Below are 21,159 nucleotides of genomic sequence, written 5' to 3'. Positions count from 1 at the left end.
CACATGCTTGCTCACTCTCTCAATAAATAAAATCTTAAAAAAGACTGAACATGTTATTCACAGTTAAGCCGTGGAGTAATCTATGAACGTTTATACTTTTCTTCTTCTTCTCTTCTTTTTTTAATATATTTTATTTAAATAAAATATATAAAAAAGAGAGCACAAGTGGGGTTAGTGGCAGTCAGAGGAAGAAGAAGAAAGGGAGCAGGGAGCTAGATGCCAGACTTGATGCCAGGACCCTGGGATCATGACCTGAGCCAAAGGCAGACACCTAACCGACTGAGCCACTCAGGCACCCCAACTTGTACTTTTTTATACAACTTTTGGGTTTCCCTGAAAAATTTTTTTGTTTTTCTTTCTTTCTTTTCTTTCTTTCTTTCTTTCTTTCTTTTCTTTCTTTTCGATTGTTTTTATTTTCAAATTGAAACTTCTCACTAATGTAGCTCAGACTGCAACTTGTCCATATTTTTCAGGAAGTTCTGACACTTCAGGTATTCTCTTTGTTTCCCATATTCTCTCTCTTTTTTAAACAATTTATTTGAGATGAGAGAGGAGAGCACTGGAGGGAAGCAGGAGAGGGAGAAACAGACTCCCCACTGAGTAGAGAGCCTGATCCCAAGACCTCTTGCATTATGACCGGAGCCAAAGGCAGATGCTTAACTAACTGAGCCACCTAGGTGCCCCAGTTTCCTATATTCTTGAAGATGTGCTTCCACCTGGACTGATTGCCACGATTTTTATTCACAGCTCTTATCCTGGGACTTCCCTTCACCAGCATCCTGGGGATACCCTTTGCCTCTTTGTGTTAGATTTCTTTTCTTTTCTTTTTTTTTTTTAAGATTTTATTTATTCATGAGAGACCCAGAGAGGCAGAGGGAGAAGCAGGCTCCCTGATGTGGGACTCCATCCCAGTACCCCGGGATCACAACCTGAGTCAAAGGCAGACACTCAGTCACTGAGCCACCTAGCAGTCCCTGTGTTAGATTTCTTGTTTTCTAGATCTCCTATCTTCCTGTTTCTTGGTTTGTGTTTTTATTTTGGCAGCATGTATTCTGATACATAAGTTCCTGATAATTTATGTGATTGGTTCTTTTCTGTGTTTGAAACTGCACAGTAAGGTGCCTTAATGTGAGTTTGGTTCCATCCATTGTGTTGGGTACTTGATGAACCCTTTCAATCTGGGATCTATTTTATTGATGACTTTCTCCCCGCCCCCCTTTAAAAATTCATTTAAGTAATCTCTGTACCCACTGTGGGGTTTGAACTTACAACCCCAAGATCAGGAGTCACATGCTTTTCCAACGAGCCAGTCAGGCACCCAGACTTTCTCCTCTTCTTTTTCCTTCTTAGTTTTCTCTTGAACTCTGGTTACATAGATACTGGACTTACTGGATTGATCTTCCAATCTTCTTATTCTATTCTAATGTATTTTTCATTTTATTTTTTATATATATTTTAAAGATTTTATTTATTTGAGTGAGAGAGCACAGAGACAGGGAGAGGCAGAAGCAGACTGCCCACTGAGCAGGAAGCCCAACACAGGACAATCCCAGGACCCCAGGATCATGGCCTGAACTGAAGCCAGAAGCTTAACCCATTGAGCACCCCAAGTTTTTCATTTTATCTATTGCATTTCTTAATTACCTAGAAGGCATGCTTTTACTCACTTCACTTTCTGACTTTTTAGTTTTAAGTTTATTGTTCTTTGTGTTTGCAGTATTTTCTTTTATATTTCTGAAAATACTCGGGATATCCTTCTCCCCAGAGTTTTCTTCTGCCTGCATAATCTCTGTAAGGACTAATTCTGTAATTTGCAGGGCCAAGTACAGAGTGGCAGTGTGGGTCATTTATTAAAGAATTTCAAGGCAACAACAGCAGAGCATTAAACCGAACACAGAGCTCTTCTAAGTGCAGGGCACTCTGTGACTGCCTAGGTCACATGCCTATGAAGCTGACCCTGCTAGTTCTTCCAACTTGCTTTTTTCTGTTTCATTACTTTTATGCTAGAGAGATCTAACAGTTCTTGGCTATTTGCTGGTATTTATTTATTTTGAGAAAGCAGAGTAAGCGAGAGAGAACACAGGGTAGGGAGGGGAGGGCAGAGAGAGGGAGAAGCAGGGTCCCTGCTGAGTGCGGGGGCCCAATGCAGGACTCTGATTCCAGGACCCTGGGATCATGACCTGAGCTGAAGGCAGACACTTAACCAAATGAGCCACCCAGGTGCCTAATTTGCTGATATTTAGTAGTGGGATCTTAGAAAGCTGATTGGAAGTTCTGGATATACGGTAGGATTTAACAATTGTGAGCTTCACGTAGGAAGATCTGGCCAAACAAACTTTGTTTGAGAATTTGTCATTATATTTTTCCTAGACTAATTGATAATATTCTCCAGAGAAGTCTCTCTTAATCTCCCCTGCCCGGAAGTGGAGGCCTGTCAGTCTTTTGGTTGAGGGTATTGATAGAGGGAGCTGGAGTTGGTGACTAGTAGTGGCACATTAGAGACAGCTGTTAAATTTTCAGGAACTTTATGAGCCACTTGCTAAATACAACAGTTACAAAAGATTATACAAGTCTATAATTAAATGTCATGTTAAAAATCAAATCAATAAATACTAAAAATTCACCACCCCCTAATTATTTTACTAAATGTTATTATGGATGCTTTTGATATTATTTACATCTAACTTATATGGTGGAAATTCTGTTAAGTGATAGGCTACCAAGCATCTTTTCTGAACTCTGAGTATGGTGATAACATTTTTTAGCTTGAAGCAACTATGGTAAGAGTATTTATACCATAAAAATGCAGCAAATAGTACAAATAACTACCCTTGTTCCTCCCCACCCACCCCCACCCCACCCCTAGGTAGTTGTTAAACATTTATATTTACCAAAACACCATGGATGGGGATCTAGTACATATGTTAACTTAAATTGTCTTCACCTTATCTGTTGATTCCTTGGTCCATATAACCCTTTATTTTAACCCTCTTTAGATTACCTTCAGCCTTTTTTTGCAAGAGTGAGGGAAGCACATTTGTCTGCCTGTCTGAAAGACTGGATCTGGGAATTCTATTTCAGAAAGATTTTTCTGTTAACCCTTCCCATTTTATCTTGCTCATCATTTTGGTGAGTGTTCCCTGAAGCTTACCTTAGGATGCCGTTTTCTTGGGTCTTTGAGTCCTTTATCTTTTAGACATTTATATTTCAGCTTTCCAAAATTTGTGGCTTTAATCTCCAGTTCTTTGTCCCTTTTGGTTTGTATCTTTAAAAATAAACAAAAGTTAGTGTTTGGGGATAGATCAACAAATAGCTATGTGTTTAGTCCACCATCTAGTATTACCCAGAAGTCTGGGATATAATTCTTGGAATAAATAGGTAAATAACCTTAGCAATTTAAGGAGGTTCTGAATAGGCTTAGCCAACCCCCTGCTGGTTTGCAAGACATATAAATGCTGTCAGGAAATAATTCTACTGATTCTAGAATATTTTTCCTTTTCATAAAGGAAGGAAGTAACTGTAAGTAGGTGTTGAATCAGAAGATCAGACCTGCTGTTAGGTTTTTATATGGATGTGTGGGGACATAAGGAAACACATAATACAATTTCAGATTACATAGTTTGGTTTGAGGAGAATTGGGATAATAGTACCTAATTGTCCTAGGTCTGTAGCAATTCTAGTTGTCCTTCAATGGCTGCATCTGGTGACTTGGCCATCTCATCCACTCTGAAGCAGGCAGTTACTGCTCCATCATTTAGTGAGTCTTCTAATCTTATGACTTTATCTCCAATTGTAACCTTTTCTGCTCAAATTCAGTGCTCTTTCCTCCCATTAGATTTGATTTGGTTGGGTTGGTTGGACCCTCCTTTCCTTTAATTTCATACTAGGCCACTTCATAGTCCATTAAGGTTCCTCCCTTGTCTATTGATGGTTACCGTTGGATAAGGTCTGAGTAGGAAGGTCATAGGATACCAGGGTAGCAGCTCAAGTAAAAGCAGTTGCCTGTGGTCCTTCAGAAGAAGGATGTGGGCCACTCTGGTATTTAAGAAACTTAAAAGTTTTAGCTGTGACTAAAGAGAATAAATATCAGAATATAAAAGGAATAAATAAATATTTGACACCGTACATGTGAAATAGATGTCCAGTTGAACTTTCTTATTCACAGCTGTGAAGATGGTAATTATTTCTGTAAGATCCAGTGTACAGCAATATTCAATTGCTAAATTAAACTTATCTGCAAAAAATGTTTGCGTTTTTGGCAACCACTGCTTATTGTTCCTTTTTCTAGTCTCTCCTTCCTCATCATCTTTTGTGTTTTAATTGCAGGGCTTTTGTTTCTGATTTATACATTCAGGTCAGACCCTTTGTATGTGCTAATAGCTTTTTGTTTTTGTTTGATTGGATTTTTAAAAATCATTTTTAATTTCTGGTGATCTACTTGGGAAGAAATGCTTCTCTTACACAGGATTGGTTGGGAGGATTATGCTAGGTTTTTTCCAAATCATGTGCTCAGAACCAAAATTCTGTGGAGAGCCTGAGAAGATTTTTTCCCATGTTTTAAACTTTATTTATTTAAAAAACCTTTCGGTCTATTAAATCATCTTGAATCATATATTTAACAAATTACCTTACATGAAAACAGTAGAATACTGTGAAATTGAGACTGTCTAGATGTATCTAGGTCCTGTGACTGTCATGCTTACCATACTCTTTTCCTCAGAAATGGACTTGCATTTGCCTTGGTGTTGCACACGTTATGCCTGTGAAATAGCAAATATATAAATGAGGGACTTGTCTGCATGATTTGGGGAGAATTATGGTAGCATTATGGTAGTTTTAAAAAAGCTCACTCAGGCAGTTGGCTTTCTGATGACCTTAATTGCCTGCTGACCAGCAACCTCAGAAGACCTCCTTTTCTCAGCCCTTGATGGTAAAGTAGTCAGCCTTAAGTAGTGGTATAATCAGCAGCTACTGCCACACCTCTCAGATTTTGAAATGTCCTAAGCCAAATGGTAGGGTAAAATTTTCACCAAATTTATCAGCAGTTTCTTTTTTCTGCCTCCTTTCATTTAGGGGACATTTAAAAAAAATCAGTTTTAAGGTGAGAAAGTTTAAAAAATTTTTATGTACAGTCATAGTCTTTATTAAAACTTGTTAAAACTGGCTTGCTGCTGAAATAGCAGATGGCAGTGATAAAATAGGAACACGTCTAAAAAGAAACCAATGCAGATTAAATCATAATTAAAAATATCCTTAATATGATTCACTAAAATGTTTTTCCTTTGGGTTAACAGTTAATATTGTGTCCTCTTTTTATTCATCTTTTGACAAAACCAAATAATCTTAAAAAGGACAGAAAATGACTAATGATGGCTTTGAAATTTCTTCTTTTAGAGATTTTTAGGAACTGGACTTTCCAAAGTCAAAGAATCTTGAAGATAAGATAGTTACTTTAAGAGAAAGGCTGATAGTTTTTTGTTTTTTGTTTGTTTTTTTTTTTTTCTTCAGTGAGTTGGCAAAATACGAGTTATACTTATCAGGAGTAGCCGGTCCTCTTATAATACAAGGAATAATCAAAGGATATTACCCATAGATGTTTTAAAATGACAAAGGTGAGATGCCTGAGTGGCTCAGTGGTTGAGCATCTGCTTTGAGCTTAGGTGTTATCCCAGGGTCCTGGGATCAAGTCCCACATCAGGCTCCTGCTTCTCCCTCTGCCCATGTCTCTCATAAATGAATAAATAAATCTTTTAATAAAATAAAATGGCAAAGGTTTTACATACATCCCTCACTTTTGCCCCCACCAAAAAAAAAAAAAAAAAGATATTTTCCTTTATTTCCTTTGCACCATTCCCAAAGTAGGTATAATATGACCTTTTGGAGAGACAGCTTGTGACATTTCTAACTGGTCCCAGTGCTTAGCTCAGTGCCAAGCCTCAGTAGGTATTTAACATTTGTTGAATGTAGAAATGAATTAATAGCTGTTTCCAAACTGATGCCTCTTCTATCCATTCTCTATTAAAGCTACTCCAGGAATCTGTCAAAAACACTGAACCAAGCATGTTATTTCCTCTTAAAAATCCTGTAGTGTCCCTCAGCTAAAGTTTGCCTCTCAGACTTTTTTCTTTCTTCAGTTGTTTTTGGTATTATAAAATTAATATATACACTGTGGTCAGAAATTCAAACATTGAAAATAGATTAAAAAAAAATCCCTAACTCTCCTTCCAACTAACCAGTTTGCTGGACATTATATATTTTTCTATCTATTTGCAAACTACACATAAATCTTTTCTGTGTTGTTTTATACCAGTAGTATTATACTAACTACTGACCCTCTCTCCTGCTCTCTTTCCATCCGATTGGGTCAAGTTTTTAATATGGAAATGAATCCTTTGTATATATTGCAAACACTATTCTCCCAATCTTTTGCTTATCTTTTAACTTTATGGTGTCTTTTCCCCAAATAGATGCTTAGAATCTGTATTTACTAGTCAGATGTCAATATTTTGTATGTTTTAAGGAAGGATGAGTTACTTCCCACTAAGATTTAAAAATCATTCTCTCGGGCAGCCTGGGTGGCTCAGCGGTTTAGTGGCACCTTCAGCCCAGGGTATGATCTGGAGACCTGGGATCGAGTCCTGCGTTGGGCTCCCTGCTTCTCCCTCTGCCTGTGTCTCTGCCTCTCTCTCTCTGTGTCTCTCATGAATAAATAAGTTAAATCTTTAAAAAATAAATAAATCATTCTCTCATATTTGACAGAATTGGATTTTACCTTTTCTTTTCTTTTCTTTTTTTTTATGTAGGCTCCATGCCCAGCATGGAGCTCAACACAGCCTCTCACGACCCCGAGATCAATACCTGAGCTGAGATCAAGAGTTGTATGCTTAACTGACTGAGCCACCCAGGTGCCCCTGGATTTTATATTTTACTCAGTCTGGCACTTCTAAGTTTTTATGATGAAGTAGGGATTAAATATCCAGTTTTCTCAGTTTATTCAAACATCCTGCTTTAATCATTTAGGATGTTGTGTTCTTGAACTATTTATGTTTCTGCTCTCTTGCCATACTGTTTTGATTATTCTAGTTTTTTTGTATGTTTTGGGAATTTTATTTTTCCCACTGCAAACTTTATTGACTCTTTTTTTAAAAGATTTTAATTTTTGATACAAATTACTTGCCATAAGATTCTCCTTTTAAAAATATTCAAGGCAGCCCCGGTGGCTCAGCGGTTTAGTGCCACCTTCAGCCCGGGTTGTGATCCTGGAGACTTGGGATCGAGTCCCACATCGGGCTCCCTGCATGGAGCCTGCTTCTCCCTCTGCCTGTGTCTCTGCCCCCCCCCCCTGTTTCTCATAAATAAATAAAATCTTTAAAAAATAAAATATAGTTCACCGGTGTTTAGTCACAAAGTTGTGCAACCATCACCTCATTTTCATCTTCCCCTTAAAGAAATTTCATACCTGTCACTCCCTATCTTCCTCTCTGCCCCCATTCCCCAACAGGCCTAGGTAACCATTAATCTTTCTGTCTCTATATAGTTTTGCCTATTCTAAACATTTCCTACAGATGGATCATAAAATATGTGACCTTTTTGTATCTGGATTATTTGACTTAATGTTTTAAAAAAGTTCATCATTGTAGAACTGTCATGAGCATGCTGTGAAAGCACGCTTATGAGTTGTGTCTTCCTACAATGTCAGCTTTATTCAGTCATAAAGCAAGCAGGTTTAAGATTTCAAACTCAGTGACGTTTCATCATATTTAATTTGGCTTTTTACAGGGCACACAAAGCAGAACCTAAGTCCCACAACAAACAAGATCACAGAGGGAAGAGAGTTAACGAACCAAATGAGAAGTCAGTCTGAGCAGTCAGTCTGTGAGAATTCAGTTGAGATAAAATCACAAGTGTCCCCATCTAGCTTTCTCTTGGGGTAAGGGGCAAAGAGAGAGAGAATCTCAGACTCCCCTCTGAGTGCAGAGCCCAACATAGCTTGAGCCTAAATCAAGAGTCAGATGCTTAACTGACTGAGCCACCCAGGTTCCCCCATCTTGCTGTCTACAAGTACTTGCACCATTACTTTATTAATCCATTGTATGTAAATACCACAGTTTATCCTTTCATCCACTGATGGACATCTGGTTTGGTTTCACCTTTCACTTTTTCACCTATTTTAAATAGTGTTGCTATAAAACTTTGTGTACAACTATTTGAGTATCTATTTTCAGTTCTTTGGGGGTATATACCTAAGAATAGAGTTGCTGAGTCATGTGGAAATTCTTTAATATTTTTTGTTTGACTTTATATTTTGATCTTTTATCTGGTAAGTTTTTGAACTATTAGATCAAGTAGTTTTTAATTTGTTTTTTAATAAGCCACATAAGCTGTAGTTTGCAAATAATGACAAATTTTTGTCTCTTTCTTTTGAATATTTTAGTGCTTGTTTTTTGGTAATGTGATGGCTGGCATCTTTGTTTTATTCCTGACTATAAGATGGGAATGTTCTTAATATTTTGCTATTGTGTATGCTATTTTTCATAAATTTCTGTTTCCTTTTATTAAGGTCGTTTTCCTGTATCCCTAGTTTGGTAAGAATTTTTTTGAAAAGCAGGAATTGGTACTGAATATTATTTCCTTTTGAGAATTTATTGATAGGGTATCTTTCCTTCAAACTGTTGATGTTTCAGGAGCATTGAGTTTGCACTACTTGGTTGATATCTGGATACTTGAGTGGATTTTTCCTCCCTTCCAGACTAATGGTTGGTCACACATACACAAAACACATTGGCAGGAGAAAAATGCAGGTGAGAAAACTAATTGGTTTTCAGATTGCTCACACATATACAAAACACATCTAACACACAAGTTTTTCTGTTCGGGAAAATCTGTAGTGCCAAGTACAGCAATGGTGTAGAGCTGTAGATGTTAGAAATAGTCCAAAATGTTTATTTTATTCAGCCCTCTTATTTTCCTTCATTTTTTACTGTAAACAATTTAAAATCTTGTTATTCAGAATCAAGAAACACACTCCTTTAAGTGTTTATAAATATACTCCATAATTGGTTCTCTCGGCTCCTCCCACCTTGTTCCTGATAAAACAAAGCTACAAAATGCTTTGAATTTTAAGCATGTGGCAAATTATCTCTGTTCACAGGGTGCTTATCACCATAGTAACAAGGAGCCAACTCATTTTTGAAGTGGGGTGGGATGCCGGTCCATTGCTTTTCAGAAGGACCTACAACAATCCAAATACTTTTTTGTAGATTAAACAGTAGGTCTGCTCAGGGTGTGTCTAAACATCTTCATACACAAGTCACAGATGAAATAGTTTGTAGAGGAGGTAAAATACCCATTTGAGGTTTTGTCACATTACAAAGATTCTAAAACAATAGATGGGCTGTACTTTCTGCCTGAGGATAATCAAGTAGCTTCCTATTAAGGCTCATTAATTCACCCCTCACTCCCATGCTATGTATATTGAAGACAACAGGTGAAGGTCAGGGGGACTAGGGAGTTCAATGAGGAAAAAGTAAAAAGATTCTTAGATTCAGCCCAAATTGTTTGGGCAAGGGTCATAGATAATCTTTGGTTTAAATATGTGGTTAGATTTTGAAGTGCCTTGTGTTAGATCTTGCTGTGGAACAAGGTTGTTTGGGATCTGAATCTCAGAGAGTTTCCTTAAATATGTTTTAAAGTTGTATTCAAAACTAGTTCTGAGGAGAGGATTGGTGGAGAGAGAAAAAGAATAGGTTTCGATTTGAAGATTTATTGCCTGAGACATCTACCATGATTTTTGGAGGATGTCAAAAAATTAAACCAAAATTTCAGGTAGCTAGTAAAATATAGAGGGCTATCTAGTCATTTAGTTTATGAATAGAATTAAAGAGTTTAGGAAAATTAAAATATAATGTATTTAGGGGAGCCTGGCTGGTTCAGTAGGTATATAGCATGGGACTCTTGGTCTTGGGTTTGTGAGTTTGAGCTCCATGTTGGGTGTGTAGAGATTATTTAAGAATAAAATCTTTTAAATAATCCATTTTGGACTAGCCGAATAATTATGGATAATGATGACCCCTCAAAAAAGCATTTTTTAAAAGCATTTCTAGGGACTCCTGGGTGGCTCAGTGGTTGAGCGTCTGCCTTTGGCTAAGGGCCTGATCCCAGATTCCTGGGACCAAGTCACTCATCGGGCCCCTTGCATGGAGCCTGCTTCTCCTGCTGCTTGTATCTCTGCCTCTTTCTGTGTCTCTCATGAATAAATAAAATATTTAAAATAAAGTAACCTCTACACCATATCCCTGAGATCAAGAGTCACTTGCTCTTCTGACTGAACCAGTCAGGTGCCCCTAACAAAAGCATAAGTTTAATTATTATTAAGAAAACAGGAGAGTTTGAGATTCAGGGTAGAAAAACTCCCAATGTGAACTCGGGGTGTGTGTGTGTGGGGGGGGGGGGGCGGATTTTGACATTTAGAACATTGAAGGCCTAAAACAATTCGTATAATTTTTATTCAAGTATTGGCTATAATATACCATTTGGGGCCTGATAGAGCAGTAAACAGAGGTCTTCTTGAGGTGCTGTTCAGTCAGAGGAAGGTACACCAACATGGGTACATGTCAGGAGGGAGGGAGCAATTGTTGCAGAGAATGTAAAGAAAAGATAAAAGGAATAGGGAATGTGGGAACTAGTACTCCTTTATGTGGATGGTAAGGGGTGCCTCTCGTCTCTGAGAAGATGACATTTGAGCAGAAAGATGGAAGCAGTCAGTGATACAGTAAATATCTGGGTGCTAAAAAACAAAACTCAGGTGAATAAATTTGAAGATCTAATTGGCTTTATTAAGTGATTCATGAGTCTGTAGTGTTCAACCTAGTAAGTAAAGGAGAGCTCCAAGGATGTGTACTAAATGTTAGATTTTTATAGGAAGAAGAGTGGGGCAAGAAGGTTGTTAGCAAAAGAAAAGGCTTTGAACTAGATTTTCTTCCTTTAAGGGGAAGGGCAAGGAGTCTGATTATGTTGATTACTCCGTCTTCCTTTGGGGGATGGAGTGGGTTGGGCCTTGTGACTGATTACCTCATTTCTGCTGATCAGAAAATTCCTGACTGACCAGTTAAGACTACATCTCTGTGGGAGGTTGGTACTGCAGTTAAGTTAGGTATTTAAGCCCTCCTTTGGTGACTTTGGCCCAAGGGATGCCATTTTGGGCCTCAGGTTTTCTTTTTAACAGGGGTGTGGTACAGAAGAAAATGATAGATGGAATTTTCCTTTTTACTTAAGAGATTACACTGGCTGTTGAGTTTGAGAGCAGACCATATGGAAAGCAAGAGTAGAACTGAGACCTAGTGGGAGACTAATGTAAGTGAGAAACCATGGTGGCTTAAAACAGAGTAATAGTGGAGGTGGTGAATGGTACATGCTGACTCTTGAGCAACAGGGGTCTGAATTGCATGGATCTACTGGTGTGGATTTTTTTTATAGAACAGTACTTTAGATGTATTTTCCTTATGATTTTCTTAATATTTTCTTTAGCTTTATTGTAAGAGTTACAGTATATGATACATATATCACATTATGTGTTTAACAACTCTTTATGTTATTGGTAAGGGTTCTGGTCAACAGTAGGCTATTAAGTTTTGGGCGAGTCAGAAGTTATACTTGGATTTTTGACTGCGTGAGAGTGGGAGGTGTCTGTGCCTCTAATCCCCCTCATTGTTCAAGGGTCAGTAGTAGTTGGATTCATATGAAATCTCTCATATGAAATCTTTCAGGGGGTATCCCTGTGTGGCTCAGCTGTTTAGCGTGGTCTTCAGCCCAGGGCGTGATCCTGGAGACCCAGGATCGAGTCCCGTATCGGGCTCCCTGCATGGAGCCTGCTTCTCCCTCTGCCTGTGTTTCTGCATATCTCTCTCTCTCTCTCTCTGTGTCTCTCATATATAAACAAATAAAAAAAAAACCTTTCAATCTGTATGAAAGATTGTGGGAGGATGGTAGTGGAACATGCACAGGGAATCGGGGTTTTGATTTTGGACATGTTGAGTTTGAGATGCTTGTTAGACTTCCAGGTGGAGATTTTGTATGGTTAGTATACAAACCTGGAGTCGTGGAGAGAGGTTTGGGTTGGCCACTTGGTACAGCATATAGTGTGTATTTAGAGCCATTAGACTTGGGTGGAGCACTTAGCCAGTTTGCAGTCTGTCTGAGGAGCCCTGGGATGTCTCAGTGAATTCAACATGTGTTGCTGCAAAGTATTTTAAAATACTTTTTCCGTTTCCAGGAAAACGGTATGGATGGTGTGTAGACTTGACATATATATTTTTAAATTTTTTTAAAAAAGATATTGGGATGTGTGCTGCATTTTTGAGATTTCTGTATGGCTAGAATAAATTTGAGTACAGTTTTATTTATTGTTTTATTTAAATATTTTATTTATTTATTCATGAGAGACACACACAGAGAGAGAGAGAGGTGGAGGGAGAAGCAGGCTCCATGCAGGGAGCCCTATGTGGGACTTGATCCCAGGTCTCCAGGATCATACCCTGAGCTAAAGACAGAAGCCCAACCGCTGAGCTACCCAGCAGTCCCAAGTACAGTTTTTTTTTTAATTAAAGATTTTATTTATTTATTTGAGAGAAAGGGCATGAGTGAGGTGGTGGGCACAGAGGGAGAGGGAGAAGCAGACTCCCTGCTGAGCAGGGAGCCAACTCTGGGCTCTGTCCCAGGACCCCGATATCATGACCTGAGCTGAAGTCAGACACCTAACTGACTGAGCCACTCAGACACCCCTAAGTGCAGTTTTGACATAAGCAAACACAAAATTCACATTTTATTCACATTGTTCCCCAATATATCAATCAGTCCCATATGGTGAAACAGATTGTACTTAATTAGAAGTTCCTGGAGGGTGGGGTAGAGAAAATTTGCCCCCAAAACTATAAAGAATCATTGCCTCTAGGTCCAGGAAAGGGCTGATGGAGATTTGTTCAAAATGTCTTCAAAAATAGTTTATTACCTTTTTTTTTTTTTAAGGTTTTATTTATTTATTCATGTGAGACACGCAGAGAGAGAGGCAGAGACATAGAGGGAGAAGCAGACTCCTCACAGGGAGCCTGATGAAGAACTTGATCTCCAACCCGGGATCACACCCTGAGTTGAAGGCATACACTGAATCACTGAGCCACCCAGGAGTCCCTAAAAAGTAGTTTATTTCTAAAGTTGATGCATATTTTAAATTTTTCTCTAATATTCCCTTCCCATTCTTAAAACCTTCCTTAAAAATGTATAAAATTAATTACATGGGATAACATTTGCCACAAGAATGAATGCTTAAGTTTGTTCTTTAAAGTGAGTATACTTTTCAGCTCTGAAATGTAAAGACTGAAAATTTGGGAGAGCTGGGTAATAGTGAATGTAGTCAGGCATCTTTAGAAGGAACATGATCGAGGCGTGCCTGGGTGGCTCAGTTGATTAAGTGTCTAGCTCTTGGTTTTAGCTCAGGTCATGATCTCAGCCTTAGCACACTCTGCTCAGCTGGGAGTCAGCTTGAGATTCTCTTTCTCCCTCTCCGGTTGCCTCTCCTACTCCCTCTCTCAAATAAATAAATCTTGGAAAAAAAAAAAGAAAGAAAAAAGACTGTGCTCTAGTAAGTGAGTAGCTAGAGAGATTTAGAACATTATTAAGGGAATTAGCTCAAGCTCAGAAGAGTATGAATACTTAGGAAGTTAAAATCCACTTGGTTATATCAGATGAAGAAAGTTTATGATAAACTGAAGCTGATTTAGGCTTTAAGGAGGAGCTCAAAAAATTTTTAAGCAATGCTTTTTCTGCGGTTAGGAAGGGGTGGAGGTGCAGAATTTTCTTGTATTGAGCAAGTTCTTTGGTTCTTAAGAGGGTTTTAATTAGTTGTGGGTCAAAAACTATACATCAAGATTTATCATCACTTGGTTGAATTATTCCTTAGGATATTTTTCTTTCTTTACTTTTTTCGTGTGTAATCCAAAACTTATGGTTTAGTAACATTGATACCATGAGAGGAGACAAATAATGAATGGAGGACTCAGATACTTCAATTTCTGAAGTTAGAATTTTGATTCCCCATTATGACTTAATAAATTGACACTAATTTTTTAGTAAAAGCTAGCCTTTAGAGCCTTATCAGCTCAAGAGTGCAATGATAAAAGTGGATTTTCTGGTCCTGCATCTGTGTATGAAGACATGGCTAGGTGGTCATCTCATGGTTTTTTGATTCTCAGACTTTATAAATTCCCACAACAAGAAGGGATCTCTTCTGGAAACCAAATAAACATTACACTTTTTTGTTTTTGTTTTGTTTTGAACATGAAATAATAAGATGATTTTAAAGGATGTTTAACCAAGTTTTAAATTTCTTGGTGCTTTTTAATCACTCTCTAAAATTTTAAGTAGAATTCTATTCAATATTATTTTGGAGAGTCACTGAATTTTCTGTTACAGTAGGATGTGTGTGATAGTGGGATAGAATTAAAATATCTGTGCAGGGCAGCCTGGGTGGCTCAGCGGTTTAGCACTGCCTTCAGCCCAGGCCGTGACCATGAGACCCGGGTTCAAGTCCCACTTCGGGTTCCCAGCATGGAGCCTCCTTCTGGCTCTGCCTCTCTCTTTCTCTCTCTCTCTGTGTCTCTCACGAATAAATAAATAAAATCTTAAAAAAAAAATACCTGTGCAACCTTGTTTTTAGAAAAGGCATTTTGAGATTTAAGTCTTTAAGACCAAAAAGAAAATTCACAATAATTTGATTTTTCTGTTAAAAATTTGCCCTGAAGCCTTCCCATTTCCTTTTTCAATAGGGCTATGCTAGGAAAAAATGTTAATTTTAGTACTACTTTTCTTTACGTTATGGCTAGCCTTTGTTTTCATGTTAAGTTCAAAGATAATATTTGTTCTTTTTGTTTTCCATTTTTCTTTTCCCTTGCAATCTTTCCAACTGAGAACCCATAGAAGGCATATATATCTGTAGTTTTGATTTGTGTGTTTCCTGTAATCATGCAAGAAATTTAGAGCTGAGTTGCATCAGATAGCTGTGACATCACTTTTCTTTTTCCATCAAATTTAGTTTTAGTGTTAAAAACTTAGGACATACCGTATTCTTATGCTACCAATGAGTGACCTAAAGAATAATCTCTTGATTTTTAATGTGATTCCTGGGTGTTCTTCCTTTCCCTTATATTGTTTCAAAATCTCTTTGAAGTTTTTTTTGTGCATGTGTCTCCCCATAAATCTTCTAAAATTTGTTTCAGATCTGGAGTGTTTTAGAAATGGTTTGAGCATGCACCAGGATCAGATTCAGTTCCAAAAAGACCTTGCTTTATGTGCTATTTTGTTTGTTTCCTGATATTTTGACCTCATTTCTAGGTTTGTCATGTAAATAGGCACTCATGTTCTTTCTAATGAGTTCTATTAAGAATTTTTTCATGTCATGGTATGTTTGACTGTAAAATAGCTTTCCAAAATCTTATGTGTTAAATATATTATGTATGATACATATACTCTATACTTCCTTTTCTTCACATAAAGATCTTTATGTACATAGGCATTATTTGTCTTCCAGCTAGAATGTATATTTAATGATGATGAGTATTTTTATATTTTGTTCATTGCTGTATCCCCAGTCTTTGGATGAGTTCCTGGTACATAGTGGATGAGTGAGTGAATGAAAGATTTAGTTAGTCTCATAGCTCCCAAATTGAGATTTGATAGAAGGAGAAATGATTGCTTGAATGTTCAAATTAGGGACTGGAAATTATTTTATACTTGTGATGTGTAATGAAAAGAAATTCACCAACTTTAAGGGTTGGTGAAAATTCCCAAGGATAAGAAAGGCCTGATCTCTTTAGGTCCCACAATATAGTTACTTACTCGTTCGTTCTTTCGTTCTTTCTTTCTGGCTCTCTACCTAATGTGGGGCTTGAACTCACAACCCTGAGATCAAGAATTGCATGCTCTACTAAGTCCACCAGGTGCCCCAATAGTTGCAACTTGAGTGCGATTGTTAGTGTTACAGATGTGGATGAGGGTGGGTCTAGAGATCTCTATCTTCTTTGTAGTTTTAATCAAATCTCTGGTATATACTCATAAATACAGTTTCTCCTATGCTGCTTTCATCTTCTCTTGAATTTGGATAATTTCTGGTATGGAGCAGTATTTTGAAAATTTTAATAATGTGAATCCCATCCAAAAGAAGAAATTTGTCAGGACTCTTTAATATAGATAGAATTTAAAAATTTTTACATTATTATGTAGTTAAATACGTGTGAATAAAACTAGTAAACCCTGTATGTTTCTAGATCTTATGCAACTATAAAGAGAAAATACATAACATATATAATACTTTAGTATTATTTTGACACTATTTTGAATAAAGTTTGAAAAACTAAATTGATTACAATATAAATGCTGACATTCACTTCTCAAATTCTTTAGTGTTTCTCAATTTTAAAGATACTGTGATAACTCATCTTCTCTACTTTTCCCATTTGAGCTGCTGTTGAAATCTTTGTTCACACATTGGCTTTCATTTTGTCTTCATTAAATCAGGGTTTCAAGCACATTGGAGCATATCTGTAGGTGTTAAATACTTATTTTCCTTTTTTAAGATTTTATTTATTCATGAGAGACCAGAGAGAGAGAGAGAGAGAGAGAGAGAGGCAGAGACACAGCAGGTAGAGAGAGAAGCAGACTCCATTAAGGGAACCCGAAGGGAGGAGCAGGCTCCATTAAGGGAACCTGAAGCGGGACTCAATCTGGGGACACCAGGATCATGCCCTAGGCCAAAGGCAGACACTTAAATGCTGAGCCACCCAGGCGTCCCAAATACTTATTTCCAATTGAATTCAGTAACCAGAGAAGAATCTCCTATTTAGTTATCCTTGGGTATTTAATATTTTTCTCATCTATATAAACATTTCGCTCAGAGTAGAAATAAGAATTATAGTAAATGTTACTCTCCTAGAGGATAATTGTTATATGAAACACTGATGTAAAGGGTCTGCTTATGCATGAAACTAGGTCTAACCCTGTCACCTCTCTGTAAGATCCCAGGTAATATATAGTTTGGCTGGTTTGCCTCTGGGGTAATGTTTAGTTCTCTGCTAATGACTGTAGAAGGCTTTGGATACAGAGCCCTTAGATTTTTTTTACTTTGCTTTCTAAAAGTTGGAGGGAAATGTTTAAAATGAGAGGAGACTGAGTGGTCCGTTCCTGAAATAAGACATATTGCAGGGTGTTTTCATAGGGACAACTTGGTGTATCTCTTTATTTGAATCTTTTATAACTTAGAATGTAGTGTTTTGAGTTTATAGTGTATCAGAAAATGTTGACTTTTGAAGTTATGGCTACATCCCTACTTGATTTTGAGCAAGTTTCAGTTTCTGAGCTTTAATCTCCTTTTCTGCACAATGATTACTGACTGCAAATACAAAACATTGAAGGTTATAGGTTTGTGGTGACATGAAAACCATGGGGGGGGGGTAGGCATACAGAGACTAGGAAGAAAGGAAAGGAGCAGCAGCTGGTATAAAGGACCCAAGATGCAGATGATCTGAGGAACAGAAAGAAGGCCAGCTGAGATGTTTACAAAAGTGCTTTGTAGATGTAAAACATTCCTTACAACTCAGGTGCTGGCATGTTTAGGGAAATCTTTGTTTTCTCTTCCAGCGGGCTACTGTTTGTTAGGTTGGAAGACCACCTTGCCTAGGGAGTAAGAATCCTGCTTTGAGGCTGACAAGGAAGAGTTGGACCCATGAGTCACAAATTCCAGCAGTTTGTGAATTACCATTAGTTACTCTATTTGTACTAAAAATAGTCTGTTTCTATAAGATTGGAAATAGGAGAAAGAGGAATAGGCTTATTACTAGAAATTTGGGGGTGAAGGAGTTTTGTATCATTTCTAATTCTTACTATGTTTGGCTTTGCTGTTTGGTATGTATAGTTTTGCCACCTATTAACCCAGCAATGAAATCTGATCTTGGGTATCAGGTTTTCCGTTGTGGTTTGGTTTGTTAATAATTGAAGTACCTGAAGGGTTCTGGGTGTGAACCCTGCATACTTTATAATTAATTTAGAACCAGGGAAGCTAGGATCTTCTGTTGAAGTAATTAATAACACATTGTGGCTTTAAAATAAATATTGTGTAACTATTATACCAAAATAACCAAAATATGATAATAAGACATAGGTTAGGTTTTTAGTGCCTTTAGAGATGAAAGTATTTTTAAATTTCTTGGTGTCCTTTTTCTTTCTAGTTTGGGTGTGTAGGAATCTGTTTATCAGAAATATTTTAGCACTGATGTTGGTTTAGATTTTTTTTTTTTAATCTATGTAAACATGACCCTAGGCAGCTGTGTTTAATATAGTAAAGAATCATGGGGAGACTTTATAGTGTTTCTTGTTGGGACTTCGTGTGTATTTTAGTATTTAAAGGATGTGGTTTGGAGCTTTGAAAATGAGAAGGAGATTGCCTAACTCATAGCTGAATGCCTGCATATCTAGATTGTTTTGTCCTGGGGGTTATTAACAACATGAAAGTTGTTTTTACTCTAGTGAAAATACACTATTAAGTTAGAAAACTTTTGTGGAATTACTTGTTTGCACATGGTTGATGAGTAGGCTCTTCTTTAAAATCTGACATTACATAGGAATGTTTTAGGTAACTAGGGTGCTGGAAAAAGCTGCTGTTCAAGCAAAACTGTTTTTTGCTTTGCAGGAAAGTAAGCAAGATTACAAGTGACCATGACCTGGAGAGTATCCTCTGTGTCTCCACCACATCTACCTCCCATCTTTTAGCCAGCAGTGCACTAGGTCAGGAAATGGTGGGTGGAGTTGCTTAATTACATCAATTTCCTAGGCTGCCCTAGTATTGAGCAGTTAGACACCCATATGTTCCATTTAAGATTGTTGCTGATTGGCTGGTTTCTTTTAAATCGTTAGGTTTGACATTGATTCACTCTAATGAATGCTTACCAAGTACAAGGCACTGTGGTGCATGCTCTTTGAGAGCTTGCAGAAAGGAGTATGGTTACTCATACATTTCAGTTTACAATGTAGTAGGGGAGGGGAAGACAAGATAGACCATGGTAAGTGTCCCAAAGGATGCATGTAGTAGCCATTCTATAATATTGATGAGTGAGGGTAGGGCAGTGGATGAGACCTGGGCAGTGAGGAGCCCAGCTGGGTGAGCAATTTCATTCAGTAGTTCAGTGGGTAAAGAATGATAAAGATGGGGGTAACAGGTAGAGGAAAAAGATCAAATGGCTACTTGTGATGGTGAAGGGAAAAATACAAGGAAGGACTAAGGAAGGCAGAAGCTGTTAATTAGAAGCCCTGAGAGAGAAGTTGTTGAATTTATTCTTCAGATACAACTACAGTGGAAAAAACCTGATTTTCACTTTTCTTTGGGGGATTTTGTGAGTTTGCTTTACAGATGAACTTTTGATCATGTAAATGGACCTAGATTGGAAACTAAAGTAATGGACCAGGAGATAAAAATTTAAGTTTTTCATCAGTTTGCCAGCTGGAGCTTCAGCAAGTTATTTTTTGGGTATCTCTTTGGAATATAATGGTACAGTCTTTTGGATCTCTAATGGATAGCAGTTTTGTTTTCTTGGGCTCCATCTTGTCACTGATATGCTATTTGATCCAACACAAAGCTATAGTGATCCATTTGAGTTGCTGTACAGTAGAGATGGATGTTATATTCTCACCCTCTTTTCCAGATTCAAGCTGTTTCCTCTAGAATACAGCATCCATTCAAATTCAACAAACAGTTTTTGAGTGAAGCTCCAGAGGCAACCATGGTAAATCAGGCAAACAAGAGTTCCTGTCCTTGGAAGTTTACATCTTAGTAAAATAAATAGGTTATTTCCCTAGGTGGAATAGTGAATTCTACCCAAGTTTCTGTTTGAGGGAAGGCAGTACTTTTTGCCCAAAAGGAGAAGACAAGCCAGGATTTGAAATTTCACAACGTAATGTTATCTTTGTGAGCTTGGGATGTAGAAAATAATGGATATTCTTTCAGTAAACAAGAAACCTAGGGATCCCTGGGTGGCTCAGCGATTTAGCGCCTGCCTTCGGCCCAGGGCATGATCCTGGAGTCCTGAGATCGAATCCCACTTCGGGCTCCCTGCAGGGAGCCTGCTTTTCCCTCTGCCTATGTTTTTTTTTTTTTTTTTAAATTATTTTTTAAAGATTTTATTCATTCATGAGAGACACACAGGCAGAGGGAGAAGCAGGCTCCATGCAGGGAGCCCGACAGGGGACTTGATCCTGGGCCCCCAGGATCACACCCTGGGCTGAAGGCAGTGCTAAACTGCTCAGCCACCTGGGCTGCCGCCTGCCTGTGTTTCTGCCTGTCTCTCTCTCTCTCTCTCTGTGTGTCTCTCATGAATAAAAAAAATCTTTAAAAAAAAAAAAGAAAGAAACCTGCTGGTAGTTGCTACTTATTCTTTTTTTTTTTATTCTAATATTTTGTGCTGAATTGCAGTAGGTTTTCTTAGTTTAGATTTTGTGAAGTAGCGTTTCTCTCTCCTCCCCTCTCCCTACCTGTAGAGTTGCCCAGTAGGCTTAAAATTTATTATGATATTATTCAGTTGATCATTAGTTACTTCCAGTCCTTTGTTAAATAGCTAAATATAAACCTGGTTGCTTTCTATTCTGTATTTTCTTTTTTTTTTTTCCAAAGATTTTTTTTTTCTAAAGATTTCTAAAGTAGGAGCCTGCCATGGGACTTGATCTTGCATCCTGGGATTGTGACCTGAGCTGAAGGCAGCCGCCCAACTGCTGAGCCACCCAGGCATCCCTCTAGTTTTTAATTTAGATAATAAATGGTCCTTTAGGTCTTTGTTCTTTAACCTAGTCCGTTGGCCCTGCTGAGCTTTAGGGAGGTGGTTTGTGAATCTCCTGAAACAACAATCATGACAGACTTTGTGGATATGTGCCCTTTCCTCTGGGAGGATCCATTTGCTTTCATCAGAATTTTAAAGGGCCTATAATGACTATTAGAAAGTTTAATGAGGGGGATCCCTGAGTGGCTCAGCAGTTTAGCGCCTGCCTTTGGCCCAGGATGTGATCCTGGAGTCCCGGGATCGAGTCCCACATCAGGCTCCCTGCATGGAGCCTGCTTCTCCCTCTGTG

At 37.9% G+C, this 21,159-nt stretch overlaps 2 protein-coding genes across 3 annotated transcripts in view; one reads left to right on the top strand and one right to left on the bottom strand.

The window, feature by feature from the left end:
* FBXO34 (F-box protein 34) overlaps positions 1-21,159 on the top strand; it is an 81,056-nt gene that overhangs the window by 44,500 nt on the left and 15,397 nt on the right. The gene's annotated exons all lie outside the window — the stretch shown is intronic.
* ATG14 (autophagy related 14) overlaps positions 3,238-21,159 on the bottom strand; it is a 74,791-nt gene continuing 56,869 nt past the window's right edge. Inside the window, exons 11-12 of the transcript XR_008661645.1 lie at positions 4,704-4,760; positions 3,238-3,265 (exon numbers count right to left, since the gene is read on the bottom strand). The gene's annotated coding sequence lies outside the window, so the exon portion shown is untranslated. The remainder of the gene's footprint in view (positions 3,266-4,703; positions 4,761-21,159) is intronic.

The sequence above is a fragment of the Nyctereutes procyonoides genome, unplaced genomic scaffold (assembly GCF_905146905.1).
Source record: "Nyctereutes procyonoides isolate TBG_1078 unplaced genomic scaffold, NYPRO_anot_genome, whole genome shotgun sequence".
NCBI lineage: Eukaryota > Metazoa > Chordata > Mammalia > Carnivora > Canidae > Nyctereutes > Nyctereutes procyonoides.
Note: the sequence above shows the minus strand (reverse complement) of the source record. Positions and strands in the feature narration are given on the sequence as shown.